General features: G+C 38.6%; 1 long non-coding RNA gene across 1 annotated transcript; it reads left to right on the top strand.

The window, feature by feature from the left end:
- The first annotated feature begins 18,136 nt into the window (after nucleotides 1-18,136).
- LOC126764288 (uncharacterized) lies at nucleotides 18,137-19,851 on the top strand. Its single transcript, XR_007667892.1, has 3 exons — nucleotides 18,137-19,394; nucleotides 19,464-19,617; nucleotides 19,737-19,851. It is a non-coding gene; the product is annotated as an uncharacterized LOC126764288 (long non-coding RNA).
- The last annotated feature ends 5,425 nt before the right edge of the window (nucleotides 19,852-25,276 follow it).

Below are 25,276 nucleotides of genomic sequence, written 5' to 3'. Positions count from 1 at the left end.
TTGCTGCCTTAGAAATAATATATACCAAATTTCGTGAAAATATCTTGTCAAATGTGAAAGTTTTCCATACAAGCATTTGATTCCGATCGTTCAGTTTGTATGGCAGCTATATGTTATAGCGGTCCGATATCGGCCGTTCCGACAAATGAGCAGCTTCTTGAAGAGAAAATGATGTTTGCGAAATTTCAAAACGATATCTTAAAAACTGAGGGGCTAGTTCGTATATATACAGACAGACGGACAGACAGACAGACGGACATGGCTAAATCGACTTAGCTCGACATACTGATCATTTATATATATACTTTATAGGGTCTCCGACGATTCCTTCTGGGTGTTACAAACTTCGTGAGAAACTTAATATACCCTCTTCAGGGTATAACAACAGCCCATTATGCTAAAAATCCAATCAATCTACCCTCTACATTTCGCAAATTACAAAATTCGTTTCACACAAATAGTAGTCGAAGATGTTACTAATACTGAGGCCCAAGATAAAATAGTAATCGAGGAACATAATCGTGCTCAAAGAAATGAAAAAGAAAAAAAATATACTACAGATTTTGGAAAAATATTATTTCCCCACTATGTCGAAAAAAATCAAAAAAATCACAAAATTATGCAAAGTTTGTAAAGAAAATAATTATGATCTTCACCCAAACTATGCAAAATTAGGAGCTACACCCTTAGCAGAATATCCAGGCCATACTATTCACAAAGACATTTTCTCAACAGACAAACATAAAGTACTGACAGAGAACGTACATTTATAGAGAAGGTCCAACTACGGACAAGCGTGTGAACTGTCAAGAGCCATGAATTTTCTATTAGGGGATTTCATCACTTTTGGCTCGGCAGGAAAAACTTTAACAGAAATGAGTGAACAGAGCAGAGAATTCAGTGAAAATTATGCTCAGAAATAAACATTGCTTTTACAGACGCATGTTGGCCTTTTGAATTATATTTTTTACGTTAGTCTGTTATTACACGCGTCAACTTTTGTTGCTAATTCTCGGGCGATTCTCTTTTGCTGTCGCCCATTACATTCACACGAGCAACTTGTGTTGCGCAACTCTGTTCGAGTTTTTTCTCATTCTCTTTCACTTTACTTTAACCCACTGTCGTTTCTTTTTCCTTATAGATATTTGGGCCACTCTATCACATATGTATATAAATCAGTTCTGTCAATTAAGAAATACATTTTATTTATAATTCAAAATTAAAACCAAGATTATATAATAGACCATCACATATATCATCCTTTTCACTATCGTCTGAATCAATTTGTATGGCTTCATCCATACATTTCACAATATCTTTAATTAATTCGATTTTTTCGTCATACTCCATTTTCGAAAATATTTATATTATATTATGTATATTTGCATACATATTTGCAAATTACTTACCAAAAGATGAAATTAAATTTTTTAAATATATTCAAAATATTAATTTCAAAAAAATATACGCAACTGCAACTATGTACTACGAAAGAAAGAACACGAATGCCGAAAAACGTCGCAACGAACTGTTACGAATAAGAACACAAAGCGTGTTGCTGAACACTGGAAACTCGGCGCGATTCTCCCCTTCTCGTCGCCCCCTCGCCTATAAACCAAGAATTGCCGCAACAAAAGTTGCCGCGTATAATAACACACCTACATGCAATCATATCAATTGATATGAATATCATTTTGCGAATTTTAGTGAATTCATGCAAAATTGATAACATTATTATTAAATTATGCTATTTTCAAGGTAATATTTGTAGTTAATGGGCAAACGAGCTACTTGTTAAATATTTCTTATCTTTGATAATATAATATCATTTCATATACAAGTATATATACTATATACATATATGATATATTATCCTAATATCCTAAAAACATAATATATTACAATAATAATATAAGTATGTAAATCACACCTTTTATCATTTAAAACTTTCATACGCATCTATCCTGCAGATAAGTATGTATGCAAGTATAAATCAATTTCAAGTCAAGATATAATTATTTGTCAGTAATATAAAAAGCGCGCGCTTCTCTATATTTACGTACACACATATGTATGTATGCGCGTATGACATTCTCACACAAATAATATATGCGACGGCATGTAAATCAAAAAATACAAACATTCTTCTGGAAAAACAGCAATAGTCACAAAAAAAATCATACATACTTACAATATTAATTTCAGTACACATGTAAATATGTGCGTATGACATTCCCACACAAACAATGCATACACGACATACATACTTACATGCGTTCACACGTGGATATGTCACCCGCAAAAACTACAAATATTGTTCTACAAAAACAATAATCGGTTGAAAAAGCATCAGAAACCAATATGGTAGCCAAATTGCCGACGTCAAAATTTATAGTAAATTATACAACAACAAAATTTTCATTCATGAACGCAAACGTACTTTCAAAAAGCATAATCGATTCATTCATAAAAGCAGATGCCATTACATCTCCCCGAGCATGCCTTGCCTACAAGCGTCTTTGCGCGACGATTTCAAAAGCTAAAAATCCTAAACTGAATATATTTCTGAAATTTTATGGAAAAAAAGTGACAACCCCGCAAATATATATATAGAATAAAATTGACAACATAGTTTATTTGTCGATTTTCAAGTCAAGAAATATTTCAAAGAAAATATTCAATATTATTCTGATTTATGTGTACAGTCAATCCCGGTTATGTAGTACTCCGCTTAACTGAAAATCAAATCTCTCCCTCATCACAGCCTATATTATATCTTGCTCCAGCTCACGATTTGTTTTTTGAAATACCTACAAATTACTGTTTTAATTAGGACTCATTTAAGTATCCGCAGTCTGCTTATGTACCATATTATATTTTTATTTTTAACTAACTATAAATATCTGTATCTTTGATTGTGGCACAGAACCAGGATTGACTGTATTTGTCAACGAATGTAAAAAATATTTTGTAATTCTGAAATATTTTTACGCAGCTGCGTTGATATGTATGCAAGCTCACACACAAACATACTTATACATATTTACGCTGGTTTGTACGCAGAGCTGTACAGTGGCAAGGGAAGCGGTTTCGGTACAGCTCCGATTTTCTACCATTGACTTTTTGACAAAGTTTGGTTGTCTGTGACAACGAAGTTTTTGTATGAAGCAATGGGTGTATATATTTACATGTTGTGTGTATACAAATTTACAAACATAATGCGAATGATTCTTTCAAATTTGCATTATGAGCATGGTTTTATAAAATCGTTTACATGTACACATAATTGTATGCATATGACTTAAAATTTTATCAAAACTTCAAATGCCCAAAGTAAATATGTAAATACATATGTATGTATATAAATATATAACTAAAAAAATATATATTAATTATAATTATATTAATTAAGTCGCTTGCGCATTGTAAATATGCGAATCTGTAAGCGTACATTGAAATTAGCATCACTTTTCTCATTCAATTCTGCTATTTTCGACCCTTTCATGTTAAATATGGGTGAAATTCGCTAATAATATTTTTGTGGTGAAATCCAATAATAGAAAACTCAACCCCTCTAAAAAGAGGAACATTTTGACAACCGGCACACCATGAACTTTCTTTATAAATGTACATTCTCTGGTACTGACTTCTATTGACAAGTTTTCCAAATTAGCCATTATAAAAGAAATAATATTTTACTTTGGAGTTCCGAAAAGAAATTTAATTCTCAACCAATAAAATTCATGTTAGAAAATGAATTCAATATGAAAATATTCACTGCACCACCCTATAAATAGAACGGTTCCATTCAACATCAGAAATTATGAGATGCTTAAAACAGGAACACCCTGATAAAAATGTGGACAAATTAATGGAATGGTCTGAAAACGAATACAACCATTCTGTTCACTCTGTTACAGAAAAAAACCCGTTGACATATTTTTCGGTAGACCTACCCCAAATGCCACTAATAGAGAAGAAACTATGAAGAAGGTTCTAGAAAAATTTAAAGAGAAACAGGAAAAGGACCGGCAATATCATAATAAACATAGAAAGGAAACTATTGACTATAGAAGAGGAGACAAAATTTTTGTTAAACAGAATAAAATATTAGGGTCAAAACTTTCAAAAAGGTACAAAGAGAAAATAGTTAAGGAAAAAAGACATTCCAAAGTAAAAACGGAATCAGGCAAAATAGTCCACACAGATCGTATAAGAAACTAATATAATCATATCTTCTTTTAGATCACTAATTTCCGTAACCCCTCACATCTTTTGCTATGCTTCGGTTGAAGTACTCGATTACTCTCCATCCGAAATCGTTACCATCGAAAATGGCATCGGAAAAGTGCAGTCTGGAACTTACAGGATTCATTCACTTCATCAACCTTACCGAATACTCCATAATTCTAGATGACATAAATATTCACTTCACAAAAAATATCCCACCTTCCCCTCCCTTGCACCCATTCATTGCAGAAGAAATTAAAATAACTAATATTACTATCATCACACCTCACTAATACTTTAATAATAATTTAAAATTGATACAATAAAAGAAGAGCAATACATGTTACCGAAGCAAACATAATAAACAGTTTCATAATATCGAATGAAGAGGCTCACAAGATAAATGACATGTTTGTTTTTTAATGAAACAATAAAAATTAACAATTTAAACTTTACTGCCTTAGAAGCTCACAGCCTGAGACCATTGCCTGCATTAATGCATAATTCAAATTCTCGATCCGAGTACGAAGAAGTACTATCTCTAAAGTTTATGAGAGAGCTTAATATTAAAAATATAAAAAAATATTAGCTCTCTAAATATATTAGTCAAGTCTAGTATGCTAACTCATTTCGGTATTTTGGTATTTGTTATAATCATAATTCTAGCTCTTAAAATTCGGACACGAAAAATGGCGAAAATCACCATTCAAACGCGGAGGCGATTCAAGGAATCGACAAGGAAAGTTGCAAGACATAAAAGTCTTAACGACATACCATGCTTTTAAAGACCAATCGGAGACGATTGGAATTTCGCAGGAGGTGTTAACACAACATAAATTCGCGCAAATCTAATTTTGATGACTAGGCACTTATAGGGCTCGAGCTTAGCTTAATAATAACTAACAATAGAATTAAGTACTCAGTTTGAAATAAAGCTCAAAGTAAGCACATAGTGCAGTAAATAAAAACTTATTGTTTTGTTTTATGTTATATAAATAATACTCATGCCGATATATTCAGCATAAAATTTGTTAGAATAACGAAAATCATTATAAGTAGTAGTTGGGTGTAGTATTGCCTCGGCTTTATCTATTTTAACCAATGCTACATTCAACTAAAATGCCATAGACTAATAAAATGCTCGCCAAGTTTCATCAAGGTTCTTCACATGCAATCATCAATAATATAGAGTAAAGTCAGAAGGATGTTCGAAAATCCTGATATTACTTATGTGGAGGTAGGGCAAGTTTTCGCCCAATTTACACGCAAAGATACACAGTCATGAGCAAAACACACTCTCTTTATATTATTAAGGTAATTGACATATTGGCCGATTATGCGGTATAAAGTCACCCGGAAAGGAACAAAAGGAAGTATTTTCCCGATTCAACCCATTATTTGTTAAACAGACATTCCATTATCAGGAAAAAATTCTCTACAAATTTTAATTATATGTCTCACACTTTGGGCGATATTTTCTGTCGAAAGTCAACCGTAGATACTGGGGTTCCCAAATTTAGTACCTAGGGGTTTGAACAGACAGGCAATACCCGGATTTCAACTCGTCTCCTCATCCTGATCATTTATATATATATACGTACATCCGTTGGGTGAACAAAGCTATACAACATGTTGCAAAATTATGATCTTAATGATTTAAGTGTGGTAAGGTTTTTGTATTTATTTATTACCTCTATGTCGTAAGAATTCGGTTTTTTATTGAAAGAATTTTGAGTTTGCTTTGAGATTTTCATGTTGGCTTTATGCAACGTCTGTACTATGTTGGTGATGTCTTTCATTTGTTGCTCAGGTGTTGTTGAATATTGGTCTACCACTTTGCTTCCGCCGTTTTCCAATAGATGTCTCTAGGGTCAAGCACTGGTCGATTAAATCGATTAAATCGTTTTATATCGATCTTGGACATTTGTGTCAACACTAATCCAACAAAATATGTGTAGAGATCTTTTTGCATCCAAAATTTATTCTCAACTGAAAATATCACTTTTTGAGCCGAATTCTCGACATTTGCGGGAAATTTTGCTTTTCGTTTTTAATTCCAAGAAAAGTGCGGCTGAGGCTCATCGAATGCTTTGTGAGGCTGTCCTAAGTGAAAGAACATGTCGCGAATGGTTTCAACGTTTTAAGAATGGTGATTATGAAGTCGAAGACCGGCATGGTGGTGGAAGGGAGAAGATTTTCGAAGATGCTGAATTGGAAGCATTACTCTACCAAGATGCGTTTCAAACCCAAGAGGAATTGACCGAATCATTACAAGTGACACAGCAGGTCATATCAAAACGCCTCAAAGCCATGGGGATGATTCAGAAACAAGGAAACTGGGTTCCTTACGACTTGAAACCAAAAGATGTCGAACGGCGCTTTTTTGCATGTGAACAGCTGCTTCAAAGGCACAACCGAAAGGGATTTTTACATCGCATTGTAACTGGCGACAAAAAATGGGTCCACTACGATAATCCTAAGCGAAGAAAGTCATGGGAAAAGCCTGGATATGCCTCCACTTCGACGGCAAAACCGAACATTCACGGCGCCAAGGTCATGCTCTGCATTTGGTGGGATCAGTTGGTGGTGATATATTATGAGCTGCTAAAGCCAAGTGAAACCATCACAGGAGATCGATGCCGAACGCAATTGATGCGTTTGAGCCGAGCACTAAAAGAAAAATGGCCACAGTACGAGGAAAGACACGATAAAGTCATTCTCCAGCATGACAATGCTCGGCCTCACGTCGCAAAGGTGGTCAAAAAATATTTGGAGACGCTGAAATGGGAGATCTTACCCCACCTGCTGTATTCTTCAGACGTTGCTTCATCTGACTACCACTTGTTCCGCTCGAAGGCACACGGTCTAGCTAACGAGCACTTCAGTTCTTATGAAGAAGTTAAAAATTGGATTGATACTTGGATCGACTCGAAAGATGAGGATTTCTTTCGTCACGGAATACGCATGCTGCCAGAAAGATGGTCAAAAGTAGTAGCTAGCGACGGCCAATATTTTGAATAACATTTTTGTAACCGTTTTCATGCGATAAAACCTTAAATTTACAAAAAAAACGGCGGAAGCAAAGTTGTAGACCTATCTGATCTGATGAACTCCTGATTCTAAATCTAGTGTAGAGAAGTATCGTGCTTCTCCTAAATTTTGTAAAGTCTTTGCGGCTTTTGTTACCGGAGGGGGAATCTTCGAAAGATACCGTCCTGTTTCAGACGGCATGCACGATTCATCCCACACGCGCATGTGCTGCCATTGTTTCCAAGTGCAGAACCTGCGGGGTAAGATGCCTACGTACTAAACCCTAACTCCGTCTCCTCTAGATATTTATTTTCCTTGCGGGACCGCCGCTAGACATTTCTTCAAAAGGATAAGCTTTAGCCGATTGGCTCTCGATCTATATATTTACCAACTCCATGTGAATCACCTGTCTATCGCTCTTTCTTTGCCATTCATTCCGTCTAAGTTCTATTAGGGCTGCCGCGCTCCATTCTCTAACAAAGTTCCACACCTGCTCGGAACGTAGCATGTGTGGTACAATGTTTTCAGGGGTTAGCCTCTCTGAGAGTAGTTTCTCTAGTTTCTCTCTTTCTTCTTTATAACGGGGGCACAGAAAGAAAATTTCCGTTTCCACAAAAAGAGCATTCAAGTCCATCGTCATGTCTATATTTGTGTAAATACTCTCTGAAGCAACCGTGCTCAGTCAAGAACTGTGTCAAATAATAGTCCGTTTCTCCGTGTTGTCGCTCTACCCACATTTGCGTTTCTGATCAGCGTGTGTGTCCATCTACCTTTTGTTGTTTCGTCCCATCGTTTTTGCCACTCATTAAGGCTGGTTTGTCTTTCTTGCTGTTTTTCTTGATTATTTAGTCGTCTGCCCGCGTTTTTCGCTCTGTCATACATTCTTTTTAGCTCCATTGCCATAATATCTGGAGGCATGATACCTGAAATAATTCCAGCCGCTTCGTGTGATACAGTCCGGAAAGCGCACGCTACCCTGATTGCACTTAACCGGACTTCTGCTTTTGCCGCATTCGCATACGTTTTGTGCAGCAATGCTGGTCCCCATATGGGTGCGGCGTACATTAGAACTGATTGGCTAACTTTTGCCAGAAGAGCGCGCATATTCTGACTTGGTCCACCTATGTTGGCCATGATTCTACTTAATGCAGCCGTCACCTTTGCTGCTTTCTCACAGGCTTTCGCGATGTGGGCCCGATAGTTTAGCCTCGCGTCAATAATTACACCTAGGTATTTCAAGGACTGTTGCGTTGGGATATTGTATCCATCAATGTTGAGCGTAGTCGTCTCTAGTTTTTTCCTACTCGTTATCAGCACCGCTTAGGTTTTTTGGCTTGCTAGCTGGAGCTTTGCTTTCGTGAGCCATTCTTTTATTTTAATCGCCGCGTGGTTGCACAGGTACTCTATCTGGCTTATTTTTTTCGCCACTACCGTTACTGCTATATCATCAGCGTACCCGATTATCTGAATTTCTTTGGGCAATGGGAGTCGTAGCACACCGTCATACAAAACATTCCACAGTAGCGGCCCTAGTACACAGCCTTGGGGTACACCGCCTGTTACAATGTAGTTTTTAGGACCTTCTTCTGTGTCATATAGCAGTAATCTCTCGGAGAGGTAGCTGGATATGATCCTCAGCAGGTAGAGTGACGTCTTCTTTTGTTTCAGGGCTTCCATAATGTGCGGCCAATAGGCCGAGTTGAAGGCATTTTTTACATCGAACGTTACTACCGCGCAGTATTCTTTGGAGCCATATAACCACCTGGTTCCTTCAATAGCCTTGCTTGCGACCTCCGTTACCTTTTTTATGGCGTCTATTGTTGACCTGTGCCTTCGAAAGCCATATTGGTTTTCGGCTAAGCCCGGCGGCTCTCTTTCTAGATGTTGCTCTAGCCGCGCACAGATTATACGCTCCAGTATTTTCCCCATTGTGTCCAGCATACATAGGGGTCGGTACGAGCCTGGCTCCCCCGCTGGTTTATTTGGATTTTGTATAAGCACTAGCCGCTGATTTTTCCAGATCTTAGGGAATACTCCCTCTCGTAAACATCGCGTATAAACTTTCGTAAACGGGGTGGGTTTATATTTAATAGCCAGTTTTAGGGCCTTATTCGGGATGCCATCTATGCCTGATGCTTTACTATTTGCGAATCTCTCTGCTGCTTCTATGGTTTCCTGGTCAGTGACTAGCGGTGCGTTTGTAGCTTCAGATTCTCTTATTTGCTGCCTTTGTAGCAATTGCGTCGGAAAAAGGGTTTGGACAACCGTCTTTAATAAACTAGGGCATGTAGGCGCCTGTCCTTTATAGTCTTTAATCTTTGACATGACGATTTTATATGCATCTCCCCACGGGTTTTCTTCGACCTTGTTGCAGAGCTCTTTAAAACAACAGGCTTTGCTCTTCTTTATTGCTTTCTTGAGTTCATTTCGCTTTCGTTTAAAGCGCTCATTTAGCATTGTGAAATCCGCCGTTTGTCGTCCCCTTTGACATTGGCGCCTCGCTTTGTGGCATTTACTTCTTAGAGCTTCAATACCCTCATTCCACCAGTATACGGGTTTCCTGTATGTGCCTTGTTTTTTCCTACACGTAGCGGCATCACAAGCTTTGCTCACGTATTTAACAAGGCATTCAGCCTTCTTTTCTATGTCTATGGCGCAGTTCGGGTTGTCATCCAGCATTAATTTGTACATATCCTCATCAAGGGTTTCAATTTTCCAGCCTCTGTTTTGAACTTTTTTGAGATACTTAGGCGTTTTGTGCGTTTTATCAATTTCAGGTAGAATTGCCAAGTGGTCACTGTGTGTATACAAGTCGCTCACTTGCCATGTACACGACCGCACAAGGGAGCTACTAGCAAACGTAATATCGATTACAGAACCACGGCCGTTTTTTTCGAAGGTATTTCTGTTACCGGTTTTCAGCAAGACGGTATTCAGTACCGAAAAGGCGTTCAAAAGGGTTTCTCCTCGTGTATTTGTGTATGTGCTACCCCACTCCACTGCCCATGCATTGAAGTCACCTGCCACTACGTTCATTGTGGTGTTCGACACTTCTCGTCCAAGGTTATCAATGATTACTTCATATTCACTTTGTGCGATGCTTGGCGGAATGAAACAGCTATAGAAGTTTATTTCGCTGATCTTTGCTCGTGTGTAATAGGCTTGTCCTGTTAGTGGCTGTTCTTGGAACACGTTTCCTCCACAGGCACAAATGCCCGCTTTGCCCGTTAGGTCGGAGGTCCACGTTGCTGCGCTAACGTTTTTATATTGTTCGCAGACTATTGCCACGTCGATTTTCTGCTCAAACACTGTTTGCGTTAGCAGATCTTGTGCTGCTTCGCAGTGGTTGAGGTTGAGCTGTAGAACCCTCATATTTTGGCTTTTTTGCATGCTTCTTGGTAGAGAGGACATTTCTTGATGCCTATCTGATGGTCAGACTTCTCTTTTCCTTGTTTTTTACATGCACTGCAAGACGGCTCTTTGTTGCATGTCTTTGCAAAGTGACCATTTTCCCCACATTTGAGGCAGCATTGACTTCTATCATCCGAGTTTTTGCAGGTTCTCGCCAGGTGGCCATATTCCAAGCACCGGAAACATTCTTTAAGGTTCGGCTTCTCCCTAATACTACACACTACCCATCCTATTTTAATTTTTTTGGCTTCAATAAGTAGCCTAGCTTGTAAGGCGGGGAGGCTTATCACAGCTGTTTGGGTGCCTGCGTATGACGCCCTAATGCCTCTGATTGAGCCTTTATCAAAATCCGCTAGTTTCCCTATTTGCGTGCGGATAGCATTGGCAATGTCCTCCTCTCCAGTTATTTCATCCAGATCCCGGATTTCCACAGTGGTCTCACTCGTTAGGGCTTTAATTTTCGCTTGATCTCCAAGCACTTTGCCTATTTCGTTGGTGTAGTCAACGGTATTTTTCATTTGCGCGCTCTTCAGTTCCATTAAGATTTCACCTTTAGCCGTCTTTCTAATCCGGGTTACATTTTCCCCCAGTTTCTGCAGGGCATCTTCTTTTTTCGCGCAATCACTATCGCATCAGGCCTTGGTCGCTGCTTATATGCTGCCTTCTTTTTTCTTCTGATTTCTATCCAGCCATCTTGTTTTCCCGGTATCTGTACTTTGTTGATTGCGGTTGACTTATCTCCTTTTTCCTCTTAATTTTTAGCCTTCTTTGGTTCCTCTCCATGGGTGGTTTTATTTTTTTTTTTTTGAGGAGTCTGCCTTTTTGCCTGCTTTTCTTCTCGAGGTCTTTTAGGCGTTATTTCCGTTGTTGCGGGCATATTTAGGATACTCCGTCTTCCTTCCTTGATCTTTTGGTACTCCTCTAAGGCTTTTTCGTACTGATTAAGTTTGTAACAAATAGATACATATGTTACTTTATTTTTATGTTGGTAATCACTATTTGCATATGAACATACGTGAAAACTGATTTGGGTTAAATCGAATAGTTATCCCGCACATATGAAATAAAACATACCCGTTTACTTGTTTAACACACTTGTATAATATATGTACAACGTAATTTATTTGGAGAATATTTAACTTTATATAACTGATATTTTTCTTTACGCTACATGTTTATTTATTTCGGAGGTCCATGCAGGTTGTCGATTTAAACGGGATCGTATGTGGTGCTAACTACAGCGCGCGGGATTGGTGTCGCACACGAATATATATAAAATTGATGACAAGGTCCACGGCGATCAGACGATGATCCAATAGAAGTATCGATGCGGTAGCGAAGCGGACCGGGTGAAGATGACAGGGCGCAGTGAGTCGGCGAATGTGTGTGGATCGAATGTGTTGACGTGCGAATAGTATGAGACGAAGCGAGAGCTTTCCCGATGCCCATCCTTTTTGTTGAGTGGGTTGGCGTACAGATGTGTTGAGTTGTGCAGTAGTGCCATCAGCTGTGGTGAATTACACTGTAGGATTAGGATGCGCCAGTTTTACCGGGTAGAGGGGGTGGATGCTTAACTCATTTAAACATCCTGGGCCCCCTAGGCGAATATTTTGCCTAGTATTACGCTTTTGTGCTGTTGCATGTACATATATCGGCATACTGCTGGTGGAGTAGCCGAGGCGCAGAATACATTCTGACAGCAGAAGTATTTGATGAAGGAGTTGTAATATACTCACATTGATCCGGTTGTGCAGAGAACGGATTTTGATTTAAGCAAGACACATGTCTTTCTATGCATTTTAATTTGCGTGCTTGTTTGAGTTCGCTTTTTTGACGACTCATTATTAAGGCAAACAAGTGTATTATTTGTTTGCTTTTATTAGTTTGATTAGCGGTTATTTAAAATTTCTTACTTCATCGGTTTGGTACTGGTTGTTTATTGGGAGTGGCCGTGAATAGAGAACGGCTTCAATTCGTGGAGTAGATAATTCTTTATATTTAATTTAAAGCTTTGTATAGCTGATTTCCATAACTCATCCATATGAGGAGCGCTTGCATAGATGCGATAAGAGCGATCTTTGCCTTTTGTAAGAGTAGGTACGTCACTTTATCGCATTGGGAATATGGTGATTCCTTAACTTATTTTTGAGATTTTATTTACTTTTGACAATGTATGAAAGTGTCGATTTTTCGACTTTTTGATACAACTGTGCTATATTTTATGTTTTAGTGCGTATGCACTAATTTGGCGTTTAGTAGCCCGCCGCCGCTCTAGGAGTTGTTCAGAATTGTTTTTTTTTTCCATTATTGGCGAAAGCCATCCTGCGGGGCCGAAAAGATGTACTATATGTTTTTAACAATTTGAATTGTCAGAGGTAACTCTGACTTTGTTTTTTATACCTTTATGTGGGGTATTGCAAAATTGTGGCTCTAGTGGTTGTCGTACGACGTACCGGCCATTATTTGATCGAGTAGTTGTGGCTTTAGAGAAGTGCTCACAATACTGATCCTTTAAAGTTTTGTTTGTTAATGGAAGTTTCTTTAACTTTTGCGATTTACTTAATTGTGAATTAAGGTCTTTGTTCTCAACTTGAGTTGGTATGGTGGTAACTGGTTCTGTAACTAGTCCACTTTGTGTTTCGCTGTGCAGCGTTTGAACTTTTTGTGGCTTTGAGCAACATGGTGTCTCTTGGCAATTTTTCGAATTTTGGGTTTGGTGATTTGCTTTTGCAATGTAACCCGTGGTTCTTTTTGTAAAAGCGCTTCTTTGGAGTGAGATCTGATATATGCTGTAATGAAGCATTGAATTGTGTCTTTTGTGACAATATAAGCAATTATATTTGCTTTTGCAATTTTTAAGATTGTGTGTATGGGACAAACAGTTTGTATAGAGTTTTTTTGATCTGACAAAGTTGTTCCTTTCGTTAATATTTAATTTTTTAAACTTATCGCAAGTTTTAAGCTTATGTCCTCTTGTGCATAGTTCGCATGACGTGTGTTTTTTCTGTTCGGATATGAACGAGTGCGTTTTGTGAAAGCTTTTGTTTAAATTTTTGTTGCTTCTAGCTTGGGGTCTATTGAAGCTTCTATTTTGGTCGTGTTTAATGATCTTAGTTTTGATTATTTTTTCTTCTAACCTTTCCGCAATTTCATATTGGGTGGTGAGAAAATCTTTCATTTGTTGCCACGTTGGGCACTTTTTTCGTGATGAGAGCGATTGCTCCCATAGAAGTAACGACTTTTCTGGTAATGCGGCGGTGCAAATGTTTACCAGAATAGGATCCCAGCTGTCTGTGGGTATATTAAGTGTCGATAGAACCGACAAACAATTAGAAACAGTGGATTCTAGTTTAATGAATTCTACACTTGTTTGTTTCTTAATTTTAGGCAAGTTTAATAGTGTCGTTACTTGCTTATCGACCAGTATTCTTTCGTTTTCAAATCTAGCTTCTAGAGCTTCCCAAGCCAAATTGAAATTGTCGTCATTTAATGCGAACTGTTTAACTATTTCGCCTGCTTGACCTTTTGTTTTGTATCGGAGGTGATACAGTTTTTGTGCCTTTGATAGTTGTGGATGGTTGATGTAAACGGCTGTGAACATGTCCCGGAAGGACGGCCATTCTTCATAACCTCCGTAAAAGGTTTCTGTATCACATGCAGGCACCTCGAGTTGGATGCCTGAACTTGCCTCTTGATTGTCTATTTGTGGCAGCTCTACTCTACTGTGGGGAGTAGGTGCAATTGCTTTAATGAGCTTTAATTGATCGGAGATCATAGCTTTCGTTTCTTCGTACTGGTCTAAGCAGTTTTCGTATATTGCGGTAGCCGATAATTTAAAATTTTGTGGTAGATCTGAATCGTCAGAATCTACAATGGCGTCATGAGCTGTTTGGAAGCGAGTCCAAAAATTTTTAAGATTTTGGCCTTTTACTTCTAATAAAGATTCAGAGTTTTCATGAATCGGCGAGGAGGCAAATCTAGTGCAGTATCTTGTAAAACTGTCACTTTCTGAAATAAATTTAAAAGCCTGTTTTGAGCGTTTAGCTCCTACAGTTGTATTTTGAGTTTTTTCGTTATTAGCCATTTTGTTTTTTTTTTATTGCTTAAAACCGAATACTCTTTTAGGTAAATAGTGTTTTGAATCTTGACTTAGGTTGGTAAAAACGAGTATGTTATATCGTGTTATTATTACCGTTTCTATTTATTTGCAAATAATAATATATATTTATATATTTTATATTTTAGTTTTAAGTTAAAAAATGTCTTTGATTTTATTTATTTATTATTTAGACGATTTATTTTTGTCAAATCAGCGCTTTTAATTTATTAAAACTTTTTCCGTCCTTTTGTTAGTATTTAGGCACACCCTAATACTTGGACTTGTATGTATGTATTTTTGTGCAATTGAGAGCTCGTTGAAGAGATCAATGTGCTTTGTTCATAAGTATGTGCTAATGTATATGTACAAAGAATATGCTGTAATGTTTTTTGTAATTCTGTTTGGATTTTTTTAGTTCTTAAGCAATTGAGAGCTCGTTAGAGAGATCAATTCGCTTTTGTATGCTTGTTTTTGTTTGTCAACGAACAAGAGGTATTGACGGATAATTGCCAATGTGGGCTTAGAATATGTGAATATATTGTATATTGTGCGTGCACAATTTTTGTTTAACTGCGATTTGTTTTGTACTTATGTATGTATAAAGTCCATATAGATTATGCACTTATGTATATTTTTATATGTACAAATATATAAAATTAAAAGAGGTATGGAGAAATATGTTTGAATATATGTATGTTTGCTTTTGTATTTCTTCTTTTTTTGTTTTATTTAAAATGTTACAATTTTGATTATTGTACATATGTGCTTTTGCTTATTTAGTTTATAGAATCCTGCTTTTTGTTTTATTAAACATTTAAGAGGTATGCCGGAAAATATGGGAAGTATTTGAATTTTTTTTGTTAATATGTGTACATATTTGAATACACTAAGGTAAGCTAGTACCTAGGCATCTAAATTTGGTATTTGTATATATGCATATGTGTATATATGATACTTGATAGGCTCACTTGGTATTCCTTTTATATGTAAAGTGCGCCTTTTGTATACGTATGTATGTATGTTTTTCCCGCCAATTTTGCTCCTCCGCTTCTCTCAGTTGGTTGGACCTGTTGTGTTTGTTGTTTGTTTGGTTTTGTTCGCGCCCGAATAGTGTTTGTTGTATTTATATGCTTTTAGTTTGGGCTTTCGCGCCCGGCTCTCTGTGTTATTATTTTTTTTTTTTGTTGATATTATTTGTTCTATTTTGTTTAAAATTCGCGCCCGTTTAATTTGTTGGTATATATAATATATTTGTTTTACAGCAGGAATTCGCGCACAGTGTTTTTATGTTTTTGTTTTCTTGCACTTCCATTTATTTTTTGTAAAAATGTATGTTTGTATTTTTAAGTATATTTATATTTTCCGCTTTTTTGATTCGGTTCTTAGATTTATTTTATATTTTTGTTAGTTTCTGCACTTTCTTTTGGTTCTTTTTTTTTTTGTTTTTGTTTTCCACTTCAAGTATTATATACATACATATGTATGTACATATATATGGGTACACTTTTTTTGTTTTTGCTTCCCACTGCACTTCACTGCACTAGTTTTGTTCCTGTTTTTTTCGATTTTCGTGAGATGTCTTTATTTTTTGTTTGTTTGGGTCGCTGCTTTTTTTGTTCGTTATATATGTATGTATGTAAGTACATATGTTTATATATATATATATTTTTTTTTTTTCACTGCACTTTGTTGTCTTTTAGTTTTTGTCACCACAATTGTTTTAACACACAATTCAATATTGTTATTCTTAATAATTTTAATTTGTTCTTATTTGTAATCCGAAGGTGCCTATCGGTAAGGCTCGAAGGACCATGATTAAGTTTGTAACAAATAGATACATATGTTACTTTATTTTTATGTTGGTAATCACTATTTGCATATGAACATACGTGAAAACTGATTTGGGTTAAATCGAATAGTTATCCCGCACATATGAAATAAAACATACCCGTTTACTTGTTTAACACACTTGAATAATATATGTACAACGTAATTTATTTGGAGAATATTTAACTTTATATAACTGATATTTTTCTTTACGCTACATGTTTATTTATTTCGGAGGTCCATGCAGGTTGTCGATTTAAACGGGATCGTATGTGGTGCTAACTACAGCGCGCGGGATTGGTGTCGCACACGAATATATATAAAATTGATGACAAGGTCCACGGCGATCAGACGATGATCCAATAGAAGTATCGATGCGGTAGCGAAGCGGACCGGGTGAAGATGACAGGGCGCAGTGAGTCGGCGAATGTGTGTGGATCGAATGTGTTGACGTGCGAATAGTATGAGACGAAGCGAGAGCTTTCCCGATGCCCATCCTTTTTGTTGAGTGGGTTGGCGTACAGATGTGTTGAGTTGTGCAGTAGTGCCATCAGCTGTGGTGAATTACACTGTAGGATTAGGATGCGCCAGTTTTACCGGGTAGAGGGGGTGGATGCTTAACTCATTTAAACACGTACTTCTTCGTTATGTTGCCAACGAGGTCCCTAAGATTATTGTTGATTGTTCGCTGCGGTGGGCGCATCATTTCTATCAACTTCTTAATTTCTTCACAAAGCTCACTCATATTGTCGCCGCGAGGTTTCACCGCCTTCGTTTGCGTTGTGTTGTCTTGCAGCGTTGGCGGCGACGACCTTGCTCGCGTTGGTTTTTCTACGCTAAGCATCTTTAGGGGAGATCTGCTAAGTCGCGAAGACCACTTGAATGGATCTATTTCCATTACTGGTGTCCTCTGAGAGTCAGTTCCTTGCACTTTTGGATTATTCACATCTCCTGCGTTTCCCGCATCGTTACCCAATATGGTAGCATAGATGTTACTGCTACTGTTGCTGCCACTTCTTTTTGTTCTTTCTTCGTTTGTATTGTTTTTTCTCATGTAAAATTCCATTCCTTTCTTTTTGTACCAGCGCATCGTGTGTAGGGGGGCGGGCCGAAATAAACAGGAGCGGGTGTACCCTCGGTGACTATGCACCTACCCCAGCTCCCTGAGGCCTGTTCTTCGCTTTACTGGTCCCGGAAAACACGGACGGACCAGCGCTCGCCCGGGGCAACGCAGACTACTAATCTTGCGCCCAATGCACACTCCTCCTCCCTCCTAACACCTCGGCAGAGCAGGCCCACATCACCCTATCCATCTCGACGGCAGAGAAGTCGCTGAGAAGATTTAAAGGGACTCCCAGTGCGCCGCGATGTACATCGGTCAGAGAAAACCTAACATGGTGAACAGACGCTGACCAGGAAGCTGCTCATTGTGAGTCCGTCGCGCCTGGATTTTTGTATTACCCACCATGCCCTTGCATGATGGGGGGGACACCTATTTTTGAGAGGCGGTATCGGCTCGCCTCTGTCGCAGGGGTTTCATCAGTTTAGCTGGCTTTTTTACCGCAACCTCCACACCTGCCGCTCCTCGTCGGGGGTTGCTTATTCGTCATAACTTATTTCGCAACTAACCTGCTACTACAGGCCGTCCGGCTATCTGCGACCTGCCGACCCCCCGGTAGCTTAGAGCTCAGCTGGAAAGTCTGGCTCCACTGAGAAACCAAGACCAACGGGTAGAATAGGAAGTCTATCTGATATTATTTGTTTACTTAGCTTTTGAAAGTCTATAACCATTATTTTCTTTGGTTGACCGTTCTCATCTGTTCCTTTCTATGAGACAGTCCATATGACAGGGTTATAAAGGCTTTTGCTTTCTTTTAATATTTTGAAGTACTTTAAGGTCAATTATTTGCACTAAACCTGTCTGCACCGGGGTTTTTGTTTTTAGTTTGAGTTGCCTCTGCTGCCTGCCTTTCGATGTTAGAGTTGCTTCTGTCGCTTTGTTTTCGTTGAAGTCAAGGTGTTGAAGCTCTTCTTTGAGCTAGATGCGAAGTTAGAGGAAACAACCGTGAACTACGCGTTGCGCTCGCTAATCAGTTATTTTTATTGTTATAACACAGTACAACAGCTAATCTGGGGTGTGAGAAATTCCAAGTCAGGGTGATGGTACTAGGTCAGTATAGTAAACCCTCAAAGGGTTTGGCGTTCGTATGTGTCAGTTTTTTTTGACCTTTCAGCGAAGACGTTACAGTAAGCACAGTTTGACAAAAACGCTTGTATCATTACTGCATTTACATTCATGTCGATCATTAAAAGCATTATTCACTGCATTAAAAAAATTGTAAACTTCGTGACAAAAGGAGACAGCGTTTTATTTGTAATTTTCATGTCATATCTTTTGTCATTATAGTTTTATACAACATCGCTTCGTGTTTGGTAAAAGTTAAATTTACTTCAAATCATCTGTAATAAAAAGTCAAAAAGTATAAAAATATATAGTAAAAGTGAGAAAGCATATAGTTTATATACTAAATTAGACAGATGGTTTCATAAACATAGGCCCACTCGAGATTGCGCAGTTAAATTAGTGAAAATTTTAAGAAATGAAAATTAAATGTAAACGCCTTTTATAAATTTGATTCAGTGGAGAAACCCATAATAACCAATAGCGGATGGGGTTCATAGATTAATTTCGGATTGATCTGAGGAAACGTGTTTAACGACAAAATTTCCATTGTCAAACGCGGAAGAAGTAGAATGTCTAAATGCAGAAATAAAAAACAACAATCGCGAATGTTATGTAAGTTATTATCAAATTGTTACTTTTACTTCTCATTGATTTCTTTATAATAATTATTTTCTTTTTCAGGTAAAGATTATGAAATAACTTTTTAGACCTGCAAGAGGGGTTGAAAATCTTAAAGAGATATTGACGGACATTGTTGTCCAATAATATAATATTGATGAAATTCATGGAAAAACATCTTTAAGAAGTCTAGAGAATTTTTATTCCACCCTAATAGGTAAATAAATTCTGTTTAATTTTTTGTTTTTGATAGCACTCAATTATATACTGATTTATATGTATCAAAACAATTACTAATTAACTATTTTAATAATTAACTTAACTTTAACTTTCCAGAATCAATTCCAGATGTCAATGACTTCGAACCGGCCGAAAAAAAAATTGAATCATTAAAGGAAAAAGTTTAAATAAAAAACGTGATGTAAATATTGACATATAAAAATTGTATCTTGTCTTATTAAACGGTAAATGGTGTAAACTACGTAAGTAGTGAAATTACTATGTAGTGAGAAATAGAAAGTAGTACATAGTTGGGTAGGTGGTGAAATATTGTAAACGGTAGGTGAGGAAATATAGAACCTACCACTAGTGAGGTAGCTAGTGAAATGTTATGTACATATAAAGTTATAGGTGATGATGTAGCTTATGATGTAAGTGCTGAGATAGGTGGTGAATCACTAGTGAATAGTGTGAATAGTGCCAACGACATCGACATGATTAATTCATGAGTGAATTTCATTGCCGGTAATCTGGTGGCAATCAGTGTAAACCACATTTTTCCATAAAAATAAGACATGCCCGAAAGTAATAGCATGTTCTGTAGCGATACAACGAAGTTCATGAATATATAATATCACTTCTTTACACTGTACCTGTTCTGTTAGTGCATTGACTATACCTTCATTTTTGTGGGTCATTTCGATTTTTGACAGAACCGCATTCAATGCCTTATTTAATTGGTCAGTATACATGCAGTGAACTAATGCTTTGTTGAATCATTTTCAGATATGTGCCCTTCGTTAATATATCTTTTCTGGAGCGTTCTTTATTTATCAAAAAACTATAGACGAGTATTCAACAAGGTGCTTTCCAAAGTAAACAGGACTTAACAAAAAAACAGAAAAAATGATTTTTTTCGGCAAAATCAATTTATTTTATTCAAAATAGTCTCCTTCTGCTTCAATACAGCTTTTTGCACGGTCCAAAAGCATGTCGAAGGAGTGTTTTAGTTCGTTGGCTGGTATGGCCGCCAGTATGCCGGTGCAAGTCTTTAGAATGGCCTCTACGTCTGCATAAGCTTTCCTTTCATGGCCAAATGCATTTTTCCGAAAAGGAAGAAGTCGCACGGTGCCATATCAGGTGATTACGGAGAGTGGTTAATGGTTAAAATGTGATTTTTGGTAAAATTATCGGTCGCAAGCGTCCCCCGAATGTTGGATTCTGAGCAATTTTTGGTCGTCAGTCAATTTGTGCGGGTCAAACCGCGCACACACCTTTCGTAAGTCCAAATGTTCGGTCAAAATGCGATATATCGATATTTTGGAGATAGATAGGTATATAGTTGAGGAATGCACCGCGACCTTAAGTCTATCGTGCCCTCTCCCAATTCACAGGGACTCACTTAGCCCCAGCACATTGATAAAGTCCAATATCCTGCTGGGTGCTATTGAGGCGATGTGAACCCTATCCGGAAACATGGATCCAAGGGCCTTCAAACTGCGTTTACAGACTGCTGTGCAGTCGATTAGCAGGTGCTCCGGAGTTTCAGGCTCCCTGTCGCAAAACCGGCAGTTAGCGTAAGAAGATAGGCTCATGTTGTATAAAGGTCTATTCAACTTGCAGTGGCCGGTGTAAAATGCGACCAGTAGCCTGAGTTTTTCCTTTGGGATGTTGATTATCGACTTAAACCTGTTCAGGATGTACCCCCCAATTAGTAACTTGGCATGTCGCATACCATGCACTCGTTGCCAATGCCTTTCCCTGCCCACTCCTTCTTTCTTGCGGAGCAGCTTCTTTAAGGTATGGGGACCCACCCCTGTGAATGGTTCCTGCCCTACCATCTTAGTGGAGGCTGCGGAGCGGGCGAGCTCAACAGCCAGTTCGTTGCCGGCTATACCTTTATGACCAGGCAACCAGATTAGGTGCACCTGGTTCCGTTCAGCTAGGCTGTTCAACCGTTCTCTACACTCCTGCACTAGTAGCGACTTGATCTCGTAGGAGGAGATTTGTAGAAGTGAGTGCTTGGCTACTTGACCGATCACCAAATGAAGCGGTGTGAGTTCCAGCAGGGCCTCTAGAGCTGCCGTTGGGCAAGTTCGCATTGCGCCCGCATTGCGGAGGTCCTGGAGCACGATAAGCTGCTCCGACACCAGCGATTCCTCCTAGCAATTCAGAGGCAGTACAGCCATGCGGATACCTTTAACAGCATCCGCATATCTGCACCGCCCCTCCTCCATCCGAGGGGGAGCCGGTGCTGATGGTTGGCCTCCGGCTACTCTCGTACTGCCGCTCCTCATCCTCTTGGAGCTTGGGGGCTCCTGCGGCGTGATTTGCCCGCTCTTCCGTCACCTCGCATTGCGGTTTTTGTTTCACTGACCTGGCCACGGTCCCTTGCCTTGCGCACGATCAGGCACGGTCCTGCCACGCTCCTTTGTAGGAGAAGCTCTGCTCCCTTTGTTCCTTCCCTTGGCCAGGGCTTCCGCCACCTCGGGTGACTTTCCTTCCCGGAGGTGCCGCAGGTACCACTTGAGGCTGGCACCACTCATGCCCTTCCTGCGAGGGTCATCGCACCCGCCGGGTTTGCCAGCTGCCGGGATAGGGCGCTGCCCTCCCCTCCTTCGCCTTCTGCTCCTCTTGCTCGCACCATCGGTCTCTGCCCGATGTGACTCCCCTGAGTCTGAGCAGCTAAGCCTACTGCAGAAGTCCTAGCTGCTTCTGCGGCCACAGTTTCCTTCATCTGCCGGATGCCGCTGCAAGAGGGCATGTCGTCGTCATCCTCTCTGGCATGCTCCTCGAACAGCGCTCGGTCTTCCGGCGAGAGAGCATCAAGGAAGCTAAACTTCCGCTTAGCTCCTTGACCATCCCACCACCAGCTACCCCGATCACCTTCTCCTTATCATGTTCTATTGCCGTTGTCCTTTGTCATTGCTTGGTCGCTTCGTTTGGAGTTGTGGTTGTTGGTCTAGGGATCCGCCACGCCAGATCCCTTTGACACGGTAAGGCCACAGTTACTCCCCAATCCGGCCCGGTGTTGGGGAGGCTCCGTTCGAATACAGCCGAATTTACCTCCAGGCTGCAAATCATCCAACGGGCACGGGAGTCGCATAACACCCTGGATTAGGAGGTGGCAGCTCTTGGTTGCCGCACGCATGCGGCACCCGTCATCCTGCCTAGGCAGTGCCAGACACACCACTCACACCGGTTGGGGGATACCGAGTATGCCTTGCGACTAAGCCCCTGCACCACGACAAGGTGCCTACCATTCGCAGAGGATTTTGGAGATGTTCAATTCTATTTCCATGAATTTCAATGATGATTTCGGCTGATTTTTGATGAATTCACGCACAGCTTCGATAGATTTTCCGGTGATCACGGATTTTGATTGGCCCACATGTTCGTCGTCCTTTATGTCCTCACGACCACTTTGAAAACGTTGAAAAGTTGAAAACCCATTCGTGCACTCTGCTACTGGATAGGCAATCATCGCCATAAACTTGTTTCATCAATTGAAATGTTTCGGTAAAAGTTTTACCAATTTTAAAACAAAATTTAATGTTGGCTCTTTGTTCGAAGCTCATTTTCGTACCGATAACACAAACATACTGACACTTAAAACGCAATACCTGCACTTCCAATCAATGAAATGTCATGAAATTCTCACTGGACAATAGATTAAGATAGCAGATTCAAACGAACTAGTCGACATATATGTAGATAGCGCCACCAGTTTCAAAAAGTCCTGTTTACTTTGGAACGTAACTTGTATGTTAAACTACATATGCTATTGCTGTCTGCTACATATTTGTGGTTTGCTGACAGATTCAAGTGCAGCATGTTGTCATATCGTATTTCGTCTTATTGATATGAACTGCGTCGGCTTTTCTTGTACAGTTGCTAACCCATTTTTGGGCAATAGACTATTAACTCGAGTTAAATAAAATATTATTGATAAAACTTTTTGCACATATTCCCTTGAAACTTGTGAAGGTCTAGATGATTAAAATCGGAACATTGCCATTAATGATAGGGATCATAGCAGTAAAAGCAAAGTGTTAAAAATTTTGTGAAGAGTATTCGTAGCTAGACTAAGGCTACTTCAAGCAGATTGGCGTGACACCATCTATGTTTAAGTTAAATCTGTTATCTTAGGAAGTACTCGACCGACTTGAACCAAATTCGGAGCAAAATAATAACTTTACATCCTTGCACGTATTGCGATTTGAAAATAAACCAAAGCCCTGAACAACAATAACAAAAACAAATAAATAGAAATCTCTTCGGAAATTCGATGTTCTTCGGAGATCGGTAAATTCCAACAAGTCTATATCCGACGTGAACGAAGCGAAGAAGAAAAAACAATTTCCAATTTGTCTAACACTGCTGTAGATCCGATTTTGTCGATTCAGACTTCTGGTTGTGTAATTCCAAAGGTCATAAAGAAATGAATTCAGTCTCCAAGTATCCAGGATATGATAAAATTACTCCAAAAATGTCACGGTTTATTGCATTTATATCTTATAAAGATTTTTATAATTGCTCGTTTTACTTTCACTATTAAAATTTTTTCTATTTTTATTTAATATTGTGTTTTGTTATAATGCCTTGCAATTTCCCGAATTGTACTGTGAAGGGTGAGTCGTAACGTTTTGTTTATTGATGTCTATGTGACGGGCTTGCCCATTTTAAATGTGCTGGACAGACAGGCAGGATCTTGGATTCTATTCTTGATACTAAGTGTTTGCGCTGGTCTTGAATAAGATGCAGACCAATAGAAATTTAATTATTTAAAGTCTTTATAAATAAAAATAATAAAATATGTAAGTATAATAATATATATATGTAATTTCAAGGAAATAGGACGTGAATTTGAAACTCTTATGGAAAAATGTAAGCATTATGAAATGTTTCTTCAATCAGTTAAGTTCCTAAATGCTCAAGAAGAGAAACCAGAACCTTCTTCTAAACGTAAACGTCTGTTCGATTAAAGGACCACAACATCTTCTTTGAAAAGAATTGACCTCATTACCTTTTCTTTCCCTTGTCCTCTAGGAGAGAAGCTTTCGTTTGCTCAAAATACAGAGAACACTGCTACTGAAAACGGTAAGCGAAAAACTTCTCATGATCCGCCTCTGAATACACATAAAATGTTATATCTTGTCAAAATTAAAAACATACGACACTGACATCCGAAAATTTAACTTCAAATACGCAAGGAATATTTCGAGTTTTGACCATTTTCCATTGGTTCTTGACAGCTAATTCTGGGCATCTGGTGTCTTTGTGCGTGAATTCGAACATAAATGTGATAAACACACTGTAGTCGATGCTAAAATGCCAAGAAAACCCGTTGCTACAAAAAACTGATTAATAATAATTCGCTGAGTATTTATTATCAATAGGTTAGGAGTCTTAAAACAAAATTTACTGATTTGATTTAAATAACATTAATTGTAATTTTAAAATCAGTGCTTCCACAGAAACTTGGCTAAAGCCCCACATTTTTGAGAATGAGATATTGAATAGCCAATTTGCAATCTGTAAATTTGACCGGTTGAGAGGAATAGGAAGTGTTGTCCTGTTTGCTGTGTTTGCGATATTCCTCATGCTGACTTTATTGAGTTTAAGTGTATTTGAGGCCATATTTACATAACTTTATC

The sequence above is a fragment of the Bactrocera neohumeralis genome, unplaced genomic scaffold (assembly GCF_024586455.1).
Source record: "Bactrocera neohumeralis isolate Rockhampton unplaced genomic scaffold, APGP_CSIRO_Bneo_wtdbg2-racon-allhic-juicebox.fasta_v2 cluster09, whole genome shotgun sequence".
Classification (NCBI taxonomy): Eukaryota; Metazoa; Arthropoda; class Insecta; order Diptera; family Tephritidae; genus Bactrocera; species Bactrocera neohumeralis.
The sequence above is the reverse complement of the archived record's forward strand: the minus strand, read 5'-3'. Positions and strand labels throughout refer to the sequence as shown.